This window comes from Salvia miltiorrhiza, chromosome 2 (genome assembly GCF_028751815.1).
Source record: "Salvia miltiorrhiza cultivar Shanhuang (shh) chromosome 2, IMPLAD_Smil_shh, whole genome shotgun sequence".
NCBI lineage: Eukaryota > Viridiplantae > Streptophyta > Magnoliopsida > Lamiales > Lamiaceae > Salvia > Salvia miltiorrhiza.
This window is the reverse complement of record NC_080388.1, coordinates 27,109,404-27,126,308: the sequence shown is the minus strand read 5'-3', so window position 1 is coordinate 27,126,308 and position 16,905 is coordinate 27,109,404. Positions and strand designations below refer to the sequence as shown.

At 34.8% G+C, this 16,905-nt stretch overlaps 4 long non-coding RNA genes across 6 annotated transcripts; all 4 read left to right on the top strand.

Annotated features, from left to right (window-relative positions):
* Window positions 1-455: 455 nt before the first annotated feature.
* Window positions 456-2,162, top strand: LOC131007727 (uncharacterized). The gene is made up of 3 exons (XR_009096230.1): window positions 456-509; window positions 1,615-1,693; window positions 1,796-2,162. It is a non-coding gene; the product is annotated as an uncharacterized LOC131007727 (long non-coding RNA).
* Window positions 2,163-3,023: 861 nt separating this feature from the next.
* Window positions 3,024-5,247, top strand: LOC131007737 (uncharacterized). The gene is made up of 3 exons (XR_009096244.1): window positions 3,024-3,379; window positions 4,288-4,371; window positions 4,977-5,247. It is a non-coding gene; the product is annotated as an uncharacterized LOC131007737 (long non-coding RNA).
* A 7,295-nt stretch (window positions 5,248-12,542) lies between these two features.
* LOC131007735 (uncharacterized) lies at window positions 12,543-14,891 on the top strand. 2 transcript variants are annotated; one of them, XR_009096242.1, is made up of 3 exons: window positions 12,543-12,898; window positions 13,807-13,890; window positions 14,496-14,891. It is a non-coding gene; the product is annotated as an uncharacterized LOC131007735 (long non-coding RNA). The 2 variants fall into 2 exon arrangements; XR_009096241.1 differs by lacking the exon at window positions 12,543-12,898 and having other exon boundaries at window positions 13,195-13,890.
* LOC131007716 (uncharacterized) lies at window positions 14,889-16,591 on the top strand. 2 transcript variants are annotated; one of them, XR_009096214.1, is made up of 4 exons: window positions 14,889-14,970; window positions 15,057-15,188; window positions 15,718-15,906; window positions 15,994-16,591. It is a non-coding gene; the product is annotated as an uncharacterized LOC131007716 (long non-coding RNA). The 2 variants fall into 2 exon arrangements; XR_009096215.1 differs by having other exon boundaries at window positions 15,485-15,906.
* Window positions 16,592-16,905: the final 314 nt, after the last annotated feature.

Below are 16,905 nucleotides of genomic sequence, written 5' to 3'. Positions count from 1 at the left end.
TACAAATGGTACATTAGTTGCTATGATGCTTCTTCCTATCAGGAAGTGGAACTGGTAAGCCTTCCCCCATTTTTTTCTTGTTGATACTTAAAACACCATCTCTACATACTTAAACACCATCTCTACATCTCAACAAAAGCTGATGGTGACATTTTTTTTCTTGTTGGTCAGTAGTGTTATTTAAATGTCATTTACTAGTATGATTTTGTTACATAACAGTTTCATTTTATATGTAGATCACTGACAACAAATTTTTTTTTTTTTTTTTTGATCGGGCAAAGTCATGTTAGATGTTAGTAATTAGTTTCTCATCCCACTCCAAGAACCACCTTATCTCTCCATTCACCAAAATCCACCTTATATCTCCAATCTCCAATTCGCTCCCAAGAGGGATCGAACCCGGGTCACTTCACTTAAGTGAGGACCCGGTGGCCAGTGGGCTAAGCCCCCTGGTTACTGACAACAAATGATGCTGCTGAGGATAAAAAGGAAATCATACCTATAGAAAGGTAATATAATTTGTTCGCTTAACTAAGTTATAGCATTTTTTCTTTTTTATAATTCTGAGTTTGAAAATTAGTTATTGTTAATGAAAATATGTTTAAAGTCTTTCTAGTGTGATTTAGAAAAATGTCGTTTACATAACGTTCTACTGTTAGTGTCATTTTTAATGTTTATAATGTTATAATTTGTTTGTGATTTGTCACATAAATGAAGTCTCTTTGTTAGTGTCTTTTATATTGCTGAGTATTGTCATTTAAAAGTCTGTGCATTTGTTAGTGTCTTTTATGTTGCTGAGTATTTTCAATTAAAAGTCTGTGCAGTAACATTTATTTGTGCTAGTGTCATTTTTATTGTGATGAGTAGTGTAATTTATTTTGTGTTAATGTCTTTTATATTGATGAGTATTTTCATTTGAATGTCTGCGCAGTGTCATTTATTTGTGTTAATATCATTTTTCTATTGATGAGTAGTGTCATTTAAATGTCTATGCAGTGTCATTTATCTGTGTTAATAGTGTTATTTAAATGTCTATGCAGTGTCATTTGTTTGTTATAGTAAAATATGGAATGTTTAACTGCAGGGCCTTGAAAACAGTTTGAAAATTAGTTATTGTTAATGAAAATATGTTTAAAGTCTTTCTAGTGTGATTTAGAAAAATATCATTTACATAACATTCTACTGTTAGTGTCATTTTTAATGTTTATAATGTTATAATTTGTTTGTGATTTGTCACATAAATGAAGTCTCTTTGTTAGTGTCTTTTATATTGCTGAGTATTGTCATTTAAAAGTCTGTGCATTTGTTAGTGTCTTTTATGTTGCTGAGTATTTTCAATTAAAAGTCTGTGCAGTAACATTTATTTGTGCTAGTGTCATTTTTATTGTGATGAGTAGTGTCATTTATTTTGTGTTAATGTCTTTTATATTGATGAGTATTTTCATTTGAATGTCTGCGCAGTGTCATTTATTTTTGTTAGTATCATTTTTATATTGATGAGTAGTGTCATTTAAATGTCTATGCAGTGTCATTTATTTGTGTTAATAGTGTCATTTAAATGTCTATGCAGTGTCATTTGTTTGTTATAGTAAAATATGGAATATTTAACTGCAGGGCCTTGAAAACAGAGGCAACTTATATAGTAAACAAATTTGTGCAGACCCAATAGATGGAGAGAAAGAAATTAGAAATGGTAACATAATTTAATGTAATTTTTATATCTGTATAGTGTTAGTTTATTATGAGAATAGTTTCATTTATGTACATACATTAACATTTTGTATTTATTTTGCAGACATTTATCCTTTTGGAAGATCTGAGTCCATTGCTTGGCCAGTACAGGAATTTAAAACATTCAAATCCGAATTCCTGAAAAAGCATAGCAAAACCGTGACCAACTTGTTAAGGATTGAAAAGGATATTTCTGATTTCTGTTTCTCTGTCCATGCACCAAAGATAAGTATTTATTTTTTTATAACTAAATACAGGGAGAATTTGTTATGATTACTGTTTCTATAGTATATTAATTAATGTTTTCTTAATTGTCAAATAGGGACAATGTGTTTGCATATGATGCAGAGTTCTACTTGTCATTTAATTCAATCCAATCGATGGATAATGGTTCTTTTATAAGTACGGATGTTTTGGATGTATGGTAATTGATGCTGTAATGACCCGACTTTTTATTAAGGATTATATACTTTTAAATTACTGATTTAAGGATTGATTATGGTAATTAGGGATCAGCATCCATTAATAAAATACGAACTTATATGAATTTGATAATTTATATATGTGATGATTTATTTTTTTTATTTTCAATAGATGATGCACTCAAAATATATTTTGAGTCCATTAATTTATTGTGGAGAATTTAACACTGAAGTGTTAAATATGAATCTTTTATCGATTGTTTACTTAAAGCCCATGAGTAATTTAATTTATGTTAGAGGCAAGCTCAAGTGAATTTTATGCTTCAATGAGAATTAGGCTTATATATCTTAATGTGTTTATATGAGATTAAGCACATATGGTTCTCATTCATCCACATCCCTCTCATTCTTCTATTAAACCAATCACCAATACGTTCGCAATTTTCTTCACCTACTACTTCACAATTTTCTTCACCAATACGTTCACAATTTTCTTCACCTACTACTTCACAATTTTCTTCACCTCTGAAGTCAATCTCCAAATAGAATTTTGCTTCTTTAAAACCTATTCCACTATCTCAACTCACCCATTCCCACCTCTGCAGCAAGTTTATTAAAGTAATAGAGTGAAGATTATTCATCTCATTCAATTCTTCTTCACAATTGGCTTCTAATCTATGCCATATATAAAATCTGCAGAGACTAATACCATAGACCTATTCAAGGTATTCCCTTTTTATTCAATATCAGAGAACCACCAAGTGAATGATCCAAAAGAAAAGTTTACACGTATTAACATATGAACTGTAATTCCATAGAGTTTTTTTTGCAAGAAAAGATATTTAGATCCCCTGCGTGTCGCCGGGCTGTTTCTTCGCCGACCGGCCACTAGGCTCTGAACCGAGAACGTGTACTCGTTCCTCCATCTTCAGGCTACCAAATCCAACAATCGAAAGGCCGAAGCCTTCTCTGTTTTTCCCTGACCAAAGACCGCAATATCCTTCGGCGGCCAACGTCGAATTCCCGACTTAGCCACCGGCCAACTTACGGCTTTCGTTTCTCACTATCCTTACGACGAAAAAGGATCGAGAAACCACCGTTGTGTAGCCTGATCTACCTCGCACGAGGTAGACTAAGTCGTAGACCTTCGCGGCTAAACACCATAGCGGAACGACGACCAGAAAACCCCCGACGAACAACTTCCATTAGTGCTCACTTGGACAAGGGTAAGTTGACGCCCTTATTTCGATGCATTCCCGTTTCTATTATATTATGGGAAATTTCTGGGGTATATATGGGAGTGTGGTGAATATTTGTACAAAGTTTCATGTTATTTGAACTTCGTTTACTACCCTTTTAAAATTTGAGAAGTCTACTGCCCGTATCTGTTGAAACTGTCGTGAGGCAGATGATTAAGTTAACTATTTCAGTAACCATATGTTGATATTTAGCTCTCAAATTTTTATGGTATAAATTTATATGCGTTATTTATCTGCATATAAAATTTGGGATCATTCCGGAAACGTTTGCTATTTTTCAAAGATCTGGACTTTCAGTTGGCAGAAACTGCCGAATCTGGTAGGCGATGGGAAAATCGCTATATCTCTTAAACTACTTGGAGTTTTTCAACACACTTTTTTTTCAATTAAACTAGACTCAAAGAGGTTTCTATTGAAATAAAATTCGACTCCATACGAGTTCGGAGTAAAAGCAGTTTATTAGTTGAAGTTGAATCTATACAGTTTTGTTGAGATGGAAATGATTCAAAATAATTCCTATTAAGGATTTTAAAGTTTTATTGTTGATAAAATATCACTTTTAGTTTATAAATGAGCTATTGATGTGTATGTATATATATTGGAGATTGGCATTATTAAATGGGGAAAAGGAAAACGTTTTATGTTTATAGAATTATTCTTTATTTATAATAGATAAATAAATGAATAAAATGGAATTTCCTACATCCTCAAAGGTACATGAAGTATTTTGATAAAGGAAGAACGATTGTATATGAGTTAGATATAGTCGTTTAAGGAAATATGGGTAGTTAGAGAAATGAGTGAATAGTGATTCACTGCATTTGTTGTTATCTTTTCTATTATTCACTCGAACACATGTTTTCGTGTTATCAAAGGTTCAAATAAACAAAAGCGTCTGAGTAACCTATCGCGCTAAGGAAAGAGAATCGTTGTCTTAAGTAGCAAAACACTGCAATCAGGTGGGCATTACTTTTACTATACGTATATAGAGATCCCCTGCGTGTCGTAGGCCTCTTATACGAATGAATGCATGAGATGATTTAACTGTTAATTTCAGTTTTATATATCTATCAAACAAGTTTAATGCTACCTTTGAACAAGTTATTTCGTTACAAAATCTTTGAACTGGAAAATATTACAACTATTGTCTTGCCATAAATGTTTCAATGTTTGGTATGATATCTATCTGATGTGGCTTTGCCAGTTATTATGCAATCGAATTCGGGTCCTGAGCAGTTGATAGCTATCCTGCCAGGACTAGTGTACACCAGTGACCGTGAGTCATCTAGCGGGTTGGCCGGTCAAGTGACCGTGAGAGGTGGCCACCTCTCCGGCACACAGTTCCAGATATGATAGATTACAAGAGAACTTAGTCTGCAGACGAACTTTAAGAATCACAAATGAACTTAGTAAGCTTGGGCCTTTTTAGCGAAAAACTCCCTTGCTGTACTGTTTATGATGGCATGACAATTTACAGTTTTGAAGCATGTATTTTTATACCTAGGCATACGTGCCCACTGAGTGCTTTTGTACTCAGCCCTGCATATGTTTTCTAAATGTGCAGGTTGAGCTGATGTGATGATGGTGCTGCAATGAGCGGAGTCTCCAGGGTTGTTAATAAATAGTTAACCTGTCTAGAATATGTCTTCATACATATGTCTAGCTACTTTCCGCTGCAAGATGTTGTTGATGTTATAGTATGTTATGTCATACTTTGAGTCTTAAGAGAATGGTTTCATATGATGTATAACTTGATTAATGATATTAATTAAGTTTTATGCTGTCTTTCATAGACTATTTTCAATTGAGTATTCATGAATAAAAATGACGAGTTTTATTAAGATGAGTAAGTTTTACGGCTATAAATGACGCCCCTTTTCTTCCCCTTCTTCTTTAACCCCATCCCTAGTCGTAGATCACTCGGCTTAACTATCCTTAGTTAGGGCGGGCTGTGACAAAGTGGTATCAAAGCGAAGGAAAGCTCTGAATTAGAAGTCTTGAGTTTAGTCTAGAATGAGTCGCTAGACTAATAGTTATTAACAACCGTGAGCTCAGCGCACCATCACACCAGGCTCAACGAGGTATGTAAAATTTCAAAGTTTATTTGACGTTAAATTTTGAAGAGCATGATGTTGAGGTTATATGATGAGTTATGATGTTACACTTTAAAGGTGCATAGTTTGAGTTTGAGGATGACAACATGATTAATAATGAGTTATTATGTTGTAAGAGCATACGTTGATGTTACATGATGAATCATGAGAGCGTTTATATCATATGATGCTATATGATTGAGGATGCATAATTATGAGTTATGATGTGATGTATTTGAGATGTTTTGTGATGAGAATTGTTTGAGCAGTTGTGATAAGTCACGATGATTTAGATGAAGGAATCTAATGTCATTGTTAAGAGAGATTTTTTTTTACTAAGTAGAAGGATGAAATGAGAACTTAGAGCTAAAGCTTGAGAGAATTAGCAATTGCTTTAAGTACTTGTTGGTTTGAGTTATGAGTTTGAGTTATGAGCTTGAGTATAATAGCATGATTAATGATGAGTTATTAGCATGCTGCAATGAGATATTGTACGATATGTTGAGTTATTTTGTGACGCGAGTTTTGCTCACGCAACCTTAATGGTACTTGAGGAGGTATCATGAGCCATAGTCTTTGGAGATGGCTTTGAGAGAGAATTGTTGAGTTGTCTTACTGAGTCACGATGATTTAGATTAAGGGATCTAATATCATTGTTTAGAGAGATTCCCTACTAAGTAAAGACGGGACGAGATGAGAATTTAGATGTTTTGAGCTTGAGTTTTAAGATAACAGTACTACTTAATAGGAGTTTTGCTAAGTTATGTTTTGTTTATTTTTGTTGCTGGAGCGAAGTAGAGTTAGTTCCTAGAGTCACCTTTAAGTTCTCCTTATAGGTTGGCCAGGACTGTTGGCACTGCACGAAAGTGGACTGTTGTGAGATCGAACTCAGGAAAGATCGGATACGAGGACGAGGCGTACAGTATGTGGTACAGAGATACCCTAGCAGATTTTCAAACACATGTTCATAGACTATGAAAGGATGAAAGCCTTATGGTTGTTACTAGACTGGATGGCATCGTGCACCTAGTCCCCGTGCTACCAATCGAGTGGTAGGATTGAGCAAGGAAGAAAGCCACTCAATATGATGGGACATGTCGTCTTGAGCATTGGACCCACAGGAGATGGGATTTGTTACAGATACCCAGATTTTCTATGCGGATCTACTGACCGGATGCTTGTTTTCTACCAGGGACTCTAGAAGAGTGTAGTAGATATCGAGTCGATCCTTGAGTATCAGTTACCAAAGATGATAAAATGATAAACGATAATGAGGATGAGAAGTAGCCGAGGAGGGCTAGAGTTGATGAGGATGAGAAGAGAAGTCGATGTAGGCTAGAGCTAAGGATGATCTTGAGAGTATGCGCGGTACACCCTCGTTTTTGATTAGTTGCAATTACATTGCGATGCATATAACTTACTTAGGAGATACTGGTACTTGAGATTTTGACATGATGATAGATAAGCATGCGAATATAGTACCCTACTGATGTTAAATAGATGGATGTTCCTAGTGTGCTAAAGTAGCAACTAGATGAGTTAACTGGTAGCAATTACTGTAAGAGGTCCAGACCGAGACATAGTACTATTAATGGTGTCGGTTTAGAAGGGACATTACGATAGATACTATGGTTTTGTAGGGTTTATATAACCCCTTTATGTAAGTCCTCTAAAAAGAGGCATTCTACTGATGGATATATTAGGTTGACCAGAGTGGTCTTTTTGTTAGCATTTCGTGAGTGCTTATTGCCTTACAGATGAATGTTAAGGTGACCGTGAGGGTTTCCTTAAAGTTGAGTTAGTAAATTGAACTTGAGTTTTGAGGATGCTTAGAGCGTTGGTCGAGTTGAGTTTTCCTTTTGTGATTTCAAAAATGCCTCAAAGATGTCATCAAGAGTGTGATGTGAAAGATAGGCGGGATAATTCTCCGCCACCACCACCGCAACATGAGAGGAGAGTCGAAAAATATTGAACTTTCGAAACAAGAGTCTAGAACATAGGACCCTGAGTTTAAGCTTTTAGCTTGCTGGTGTGAACTTAAGTTTTGTTATGTATAGTATGATGAGAATTTAGAAGACCCAGAATTACCAAGTTCGGGATGATGTTTCCCGTGTAACTGGGAAGTGATTATGTTGGACCTGGCCAGTCCACATGATCCAAATCTCAGTAGACGTCTTTTGGGTTTATAAACCCCTGTATTTCAACTTCAGTTTAAAAAAAAACAAAAAAAAAATAGAATGTCTGGTAGATGAGAAGCTAGAAACGAGGTGGGGACAGAAATGAACCATCACGAAAGATGGATGAACTTTTTCTCGAGTAAAGATTGTTTTATCAATGAAACTAAGAATCCAGTTGAGGGTAAACTCTAGATTAAGACGATGAAGAGAATCTTTGATTTTCTTTGTACCGCACCAGAACGACTTCATATGTTGCATTCCAGTTGACTAGATCTACAGATTTTGGTGGGAGGCCAAAAGAAAAGCAATGACTCAAGAATGTTAGCAAACTTGTCTTAGTAAGACTATAAGACGGACACATATTACATATTTTTTTTTATATCTGCGATAAGTGGAAAGAAACGAAAATGTTCAACCTCAAGCAAAACAAGATGTCTATGACCAAGTACGACCAGATTTGCTGCGACATATCCGTTATGCCCCACAATAGGTGGACATCGATGAATAGATGCTGAAGAAGTTTCGACCTGGCCTAAAGTATGAGATAAGAATGGCATTCGCCAACCACGGTGAGTTTACGTACTTTGAATTGCTCAACAAAACTCTAGACGCCAAGGTAGTTATGCTCGGGGATCAACCGACACAAATTCAAACTGAACAAAGTGGTCAAGATATGAAAAAAAAAAAAAAAAAAACTTTTCACCCGTAGAAGGGACAACGGTAGTAACGCGTAGTTATATGAACCTGTAATTGAATGTAAGATCACTTAAGGTGGTAGCGAATAACTTGATGTTATACCAATATGGAACGTAGATGTAACCCTAGGAATGGACTGGTTAGCTGAGAATTATATGCTACGATTTATGCATTAAATGAGAAATCTCCTTCAAACCTTCAAGAATAGACGCATTAAGTTTTCAAGAGATAAGTATAAGGAGAGAATATCAGTTATTTCATACATACAAGCCATGAAGGTGATAAATAAGAAACATTACCAAGTTTTCCTTGTATACCTAAACGGATGAGCTAGCACAGAAAGGACAGTTGAGGACGTAGAAGTTATACGTGAATTTCATTATGATTATCCGGAGAACTTACCAAGACTGCCACCCAATAGATAAGTAGAATTTACCATCGACCTAGTACCAGGATCGACACGTGTATCAAAAGCATCGAACAAGATTACTCCAAGGGAGTTGGAGAACCTAGAGATCCAATTGCAGAAAACGACTAGACCTAAGTTTAATCATGTCTAGTGCATTCCCATCAGGAGCGCATATTTTGTATGTTATGAAGAAGTATGGTACTTTAAAAAGGCGCACAGACAATAGAGCGTGGAACAAATTAATACTCAAGAATAAATATCCTTTAGTGAGGGTAGATGAATTGTTTGACCAACTCAAAGGTGCAAATGTGTTTTCCAAGATCGATTGAGGATCGGATGTCATCACCCAAGACAACTTTTAGAACGGGTTATGACCACTACAAGTTTGTAGTTGTGCCATTCAGGCTAACAAATGCCCAGATATATTCATGGGCATCATTGATAGAGTATTCTACCTTCACCTGGATAAGTTCGTCTTAGTGACTCCAAGAATGAAGATGAACATAAGGAACATTTAGGGACCATGTACAAAAGTACTATTGGGTGAACGAATTTATGCCAAATCAGTAGGTGTGAGTTTTGCTCAAGAAAGTGGCATTTTCTGGAACATATTGAATGATTTGAGTTTATATATGTGTTTATATTTATTAAATATTGCACGTATAATTTACTTAGATTAATTTAAACACCAAGGTTCAGATTTGATGAAGGCCGTGAGTCATAAGGCCAGAGACGAGCGATGCTCGATTTTAATTGAGTTATTTTGAGCATGCCAATGTGTTTAGTTAAAAATATTTGTATTTAAATTTTTGGAATTTATTTCCATTAAATACAAATTTTCTAACTATTCGATGATTTATTAAGTTGAGATATGTGGAGTATGTGAAGTCATGTAAGTGAACTAGCAGTGCATATGAGTTAATGCTATGTTAGTAAGACTATATGAATTATTTGAGTATTTATGAGATGAGCATGATTAGTAAGTTATTGAGCTTTTTGAATTACATGAGAAATGCATATAAAATGGCTAAGTATGAGAAATTAGCATGGATTAGATTTATTAGTTTAAATGAGGTAAATAAATTAGAGAAGCATGTTAATTAATTATAGTTGGAATTTAGTATTTAATTACAAAGTCCGAGATTTAATCGAGAACTATGAGCATGATAAATTGTTAAGATATAAATTATTATTTGAGTTTGATATCGATTATGTGTCTAAATGGAGTGAGTGTGATAGTTATGAATAACGCACATAAATGTTGGTATCTGACACTCGAACAATTGGTGTCGAGTATAAATGATAGTTTACTGATAAAGAGTTTTGATGATTTTGAATTGTAGTGCTAGAAATTCTAAAACCTGATAAGGAATTTGTAGTAGCTGATGAGACAAAGAGGATGGGTTGAACCCGAAAAAGATTATGATTTTGGTATTAACCATCACATGGACAAGACCAATGTAGTAGATGATACAGTGAGCCAGAAGGCCTCGTCTAAGATGTGATAAGATGATGATAGAAGTGATTAAACCACCCAGCTTGAGGAAAATTGTGGTAGGAGCACGAAGGAAGGATGAGAAGTTAAGAGTAAGAATAAGGATAAGAAGTTTCAAGAATTACCACGAGGAATCAAATAATGCTATCTTCTTTGAAGGGAAGATATGCATCTCCATGCAATGAACTTAAGAATAAGATAAAGCCACGACACCCTTATACTATCACCAGGAAGTACTAAGATGTATTAAGATCTAGAAAAAAATTCTAGTTAGGAGGAATGAAATGAGATGTAACCTCATTTGTTGAAATATGTCTTGCGTGCTAGCAAGTGAAGGTTTTATAACATATCATATTGTTACTTTGAGTATTTGAGCTCATAAAGTCTAGCTTAAAATCGTGTTTGGGACAAACCGAACCCTTAACGAACTAATGGATTTGTCGAGATTGATTTTTCGAATCCTTAAGACTTAAGCAAAGGTTGTCACGAAAGGGGGTAGTCAATGCCCACATGACTCGAGATTCCTTCAATGAATGAATAAAAGTTTATAACGGCATTTTAAGCTAACTGCTTACATGCTCGAAATGGTGGGTCTCCTTACAAACTGTTTAAGTTGCTTTAGGAATACTTTAGAGATATTAGTCGTTATAGTTCCGCTTAAATGACATAGAAATTACTAATAAGGTATGTTAAGGACGACTGAGCTAAACCGGGGTGAAAGCTGAGAACATGTTTTTGCCACTCATTGTGAGAGATATAATACCAGTTATCAATCGACTATCGATAGGTTGGCAAATGAGGCGTTACACGTGAGAAAATATAGATCACCACTTTGTTGGGATGAAATGACTAGATGATTGAAATCATCCGTCAAAATTTGATAGTGAATAAAATAGGGGCCATGATTGACAGAGTCATATGTTGACAAATGACAAATTGACCTATGATGTGAAAGTGGAGAGATAATTTCCATAAAAGTTTCTCCATCAAGAGAAATCATTGGACTCAATGTGAAGGGTAAACCTAAACCCCGTTTTATAGGCTCATACGAGATTGTAGAAAGGATAGGCCCAATAACTTACTGTTTGGCGTTAGCGCTAAGCTTTGAGAATGTGCGTAATGTATCCCATGTGTCGCAATTAGAGAAAAATGTTTACGATTCAAAACATATGATCCATAAGAACAACATTGTTATTAGTCAATATTTGAGTCACGAAGGAAGATCCAAGTCTATCTTAGATCGGGAAGTTCAGGTACTAAGGACTAAGTCGATACCGATAGTAAGGGACCTATGAATATATCATGGTCAAGAATAGACTACGGTCTAACAAGAAAGTGAAGTACTCAGAGTTGTTTTCTGCGGTACAAATTTCGGGACGAAATTTCTTTTAAGGGGGATAGTATGTAATGACCCGACTTTTTATTAAGGATTATATACTTTTAAATTACTGATTTAAGGATTGATTATGGTAATTAGGGATCAGCATCCATTAATAAAATACGAACTTATATGAATTTGATAATTTATATATGTGATGATTTATTTTTTTTATTTTCAATAGATGATGCACTCAAAATATATTTTGAGTCCATTAATTTATTGTGGAGAATTTAACACTGAAGTGTTAAATATGAATCTTTTATCGATTGTTTACTTAAAGCCCATGAGTAATTTAATTTATGTTAGAGGCAAGCTCAAGTGAATTTTATGCTTCAATGAGAATTAGGCTTATATATCTTAATGTGTTTATATGAGATTAAGCACATATGGTTCTCATTCATCCACATCCCTCTCATTCTTCTATTAAACCAATCACCAATACGTTCGCAATTTTCTTCACCTACTACTTCACAATTTTCTTCACCAATACGTTCACAATTTTCTTCACCTACTACTTCACAATTTTCTTCACCTCTGAAGTCAATCTCCAAATAGAATTTTGCTTCTTTAAAACCTATTCCACTATCTCAACTCACCCATTCCCACCTCTGCAGCAAGTTTATTAAAGTAATAGAGTGAAGATTATTCATCTCATTCAATTCTTCTTCACAATTGGCTTCTAATCTATGCCATATATAAAATCTGCAGAGACTAATACCATAGACCTATTCAAGGTATTCCCTTTTTATTCAATATCAGAGAACCACCAAGTGAATGATCCAAAAGAAAAGTTTACACGTATTAACATATGAACTGTAATTCCATAGAGTTTTTTTTGCAAGAAAAGATATTTAGATCCCCTGCGTGTCGCCGGGCTGTTTCTTCGCCGACCGGCCACTAGGCTCTGAACCGAGAACGTGTACTCGTTCCTCCATCTTCAGGCTACCAAATCCAACAATCGAAAGGCCGAAGCCTTCTCTGTTTTTCCCTGACCAAAGACCGCAATATCCTTCGGCGGCCAACGTCGAATTCCCGACTTAGCCACCGGCCAACTTACGGCTTTCGTTTCTCACTATCCTTACGACGAAAAAGGATCGAGAAACCACCGTTGTGTAGCCTGATCTACCTCGCACGAGGTAGACTAAGTCGTAGACCTTCGCGGCTAAACACCATAGCGGAACGACGACCAGAAAACCCCCGACGAACAACTTCCATTAGTGCTCACTTGGACAAGGGTAAGTTGACGCCCTTATTTCGATGCATTCCCGTTTCTATTATATTATGGGAAATTTCTGGGGTATATATGGGAGTGTGGTGAATATTTGTACAAAGTTTCATGTTATTTGAACTTCGTTTACTACCCTTTTAAAATTTGAGAAGTCTACTGCCCGTATCTGTTGAAACTGTCGTGAGGCAGATGATTAAGTTAACTATTTCAGTAACCATATGTTGATATTTAGCTCTCAAATTTTTATGGTATAAATTTATATGCGTTATTTATCTGCATATAAAATTTGGGATCATTCCGGAAACGTTTGCTATTTTTCAAAGATCTGGACTTTCAGTTGGCAGAAACTGCCGAATCTGGTAGGCGATGGGAAAATCGCTATATCTCTTAAACTACTTGGAGTTTTTCAACACACTTTTTTTTCAATTAAACTAGACTCAAAGAGGTTTCTATTGAAATAAAATTCGACTCCATACGAGTTCGGAGTAAAAGCAGTTTATTAGTTGAAGTTGAATCTATACAGTTTTGTTGAGATGGAAATGATTCAAAATAATTCCTATTAAGGATTTTAAAGTTTTATTGTTGATAAAATATCACTTTTAGTTTATAAATGAGCTATTGATGTGTATGTATATATATTGGAGATTGGCATTATTAAATGGGGAAAAGGAAAACGTTTTATGTTTATAGAATTATTCTTTATTTATAATAGATAAATAAATGAATAAAATGGAATTTCCTACATCCTCAAAGGTACATGAAGTATTTTGATAAAGGAAGAACGATTGTATATGAGTTAGATATAGTCGTTTAAGGAAATATGGGTAGTTAGAGAAATGAGTGAATAGTGATTCACTGCATTTGTTGTTATCTTTTCTATTATTCACTCGAACACATGTTTTCGTGTTATCAAAGGTTCAAATAAACAAAAGCGTCTGAGTAACCTATCGCGCTAAGGAAAGAGAATCGTTGTCTTAAGTAGCAAAACACTGCAATCAGGTGGGCATTACTTTTACTATACGTATATAGAGATCCCCTGCGTGTCGTAGGCCTCTTATACGAATGAATGCATGAGATGATTTAACTGTTAATTTCAGTTTTATATATCTATCAAACAAGTTTAATGCTACCTTTGAACAAGTTATTTCGTTACAAAATCTTTGAACTGGAAAATATTACAACTATTGTCTTGCCATAAATGTTTCAATGTTTGGTATGATATCTATCTGATGTGGCTTTGCCAGTTATTATGCAATCGAATTCGGGTCCTGAGCAGTTGATAGCTATCCTGCCAGGACTAGTGTACACCAGTGACCGTGAGTCATCTAGCGGGTTGGCCGATCAAGTGACCGTGAGAGGTGGCCACCTCTCCGGCACACAATTCCAGATATGATAGATTACAAGAGAACTTAGTCTGCAGACGAACTTTAAGAATCACAAATGAACTTAGTAAGCTTGGGCCTTTTTAGCGAAAAACTCCCTTGCTGTACTGTTTATGATGGCATGACAATTTACAGTTTTGAAGCATGTATTTTTATACCTAGGCATACGTGCCCACTGAGTGCTTTTGTACTCAGCCCTGCATATGTTTTCTAAATGTGCAGGTTGAGCTGATGTGATGATGGTGCTGCAATGAGCGGAGTCTCCAGGGTTGTTAATAAATAGTTAACCTGTCTAGAATATGTCTTCATACATATGTCTAGCTACTTTCCGCTGCAAGATGTTGTTGATGTTATAGTATGTTATGTCATACTTTGAGTCTTAAGAGAATGGTTTCATATGATGTATAACTTGATTAATGATATTAATTAAGTTTTATGCTGTCTTTCATAGACTATTTTCAATTGAGTATTCATGAATAAAAATGACGAGTTTTATTAAGATGAGTAAGTTTTACGGCTATAAATGACGCCCCTTTTCTTCCCCTTCTTCTTTAACCCCATCCCTAGTCGTAGATCACTCGGCTTAACTATCCTTAGTTAGGGCGGGCTGTGACAGATGCTGAACAAAGCATAAGAACACAAAGCTAAACATAATGGAAGAGACCCACTTAAATTCTTCTTCAACACACAACATTCGGTAACAGTTGCCTAATTTCATTTGAATTCTTTTAAGTATTGAATGTTTTTTGATTTATTTGTTTTTGTTTTGTGTTGTGATTGTAGTTTTATATATCAAAATTGTTGAAAGAAGAAAATCAAACTGAGATATCAAGGATAAAGGATGAAATTCAAGGTGCATGGAAGTGTTGGATATGTCAATTGGAGATGGCACCAGATATTCAAAAATCTGAGTTGGTAAGATACTATAGTATAATAGTTTTAAACTTTTATGTGAATGTATAATATGTGAAAGCAATTATTCATATCTGAATCTTTGTTATTTTATTGTAGGATATACTTATAATAATATAATAGTATTAAACATAGTAGTGTTTTTCATATAACATAATAGTGTTAGTTGGAGACTTAAATAGTGTTATTCTTAATAGTATTAAACGTAGTAGTGTTTTTCATATAACATAATAGTGTTTTTCAACACTTAAAATGACTATTTTATACAGTATTAACTTTTATTTGTTGTCTTTTTATAGATATTCTTTCCATTGTGGTACGAGCACCATTTCTTTGCTTGTGTAGTTGATTTTCCTTGCAAGAAAATTTACTACCTAGACAACCAAAAATGGAACGGCCAAGAAGGAACATAATTTTGGAAAGTTGTGCAAATTCTGGTATATATTTAGTAGTTATTGTTTTTATTTTCTTTGCTTTCTAAGTTTGCATATTCAATTTAACTAACTATTTCTTATGTTGATTGTTTATACAGCAAAATTTTTTTGCTATATATCTCAAAGAGAGACAGCATCCTGAAGCTCAAAACTTTGAGACATATATTATACAAAATATTGAATTTGACTGGCAAAAAAAGACAACAAATAGTGACTGTGGTGTCTATTTAATGAACCACATGCTGAATTTCCAAGGCAAAGCATACGAATGCAGAGATCTCTGCGAGGTTTGTTGACTTTAAACTTTTATAATTCATCTTATATATTTCATCTTATATATTATGATATATTTTCCTTTGTTGATTTGATTTAAGGCTGCTGGAAGGAGAAAACTTAGATGCCAATACACATCAGCAATACTATTATCAGAAATTAATGAATTGAGAGATGATGTTCGTCAAAGAGTAATAGAGTTTGTGAACAAATGAGGTTGATGCCAGTATGGTTTTATTTTGGTACAAACATAAGTGGTAGTTGAACTTAGGAGAATTTCTATATTTCCTTTTCTTGTTGGCCGAAAATGGACACTTGGGTTTTTGCTTTTGATGCTAAGTTTTTGAGATCATGCTCGAATGGGATCCAAAGGGGAAGCAGGGCCCCATGACGCCTCTACCTGATGTTGTGACTATCCATCCACCGAAGGAAGAGGAGTTTTATGGAGCTCCACCCGTAGCTGCTGCTGCTCCACCTCCTCATGTAGAGGATGCAGTGGTCTAACCAGTTATGTGATGTCTGAAGCAATGTTTGTAGATAGAGCATGTATAATTGTGCTTTGTATTGTAACTAGATGTACCCTTGCTGTGTAATCTTTTTTGTTGTTTATAGAGCCCCCTCTTCTTCACGCTCCGCGTCTCTGTAATATTGAATAACACTATGAGACTATGAAATGACACTTTGAAATTTTGAATAACACTTCAACACTTCAAATGACACATGAAGAATTCAAATGACACTATGATATTTCAAATGACACTTGAAGAATTGAAATGACACTTTGATTTCTCGAATGACACTTCAACACTTGAAATGACACTATGAGACTTGAAATGACACTTTGAAATTTCGAATAACACTTCAACACTTGAAATGACACTTGAAGAATTCAAATGACACTATGGTATTTTAAATGACACATCAACACTTCAAATAACACTTGAAGAATTCAAATGACAATATGACACTTTGAAATTTATAATGACACTTCAATACTTCAAATGAAACTTCAA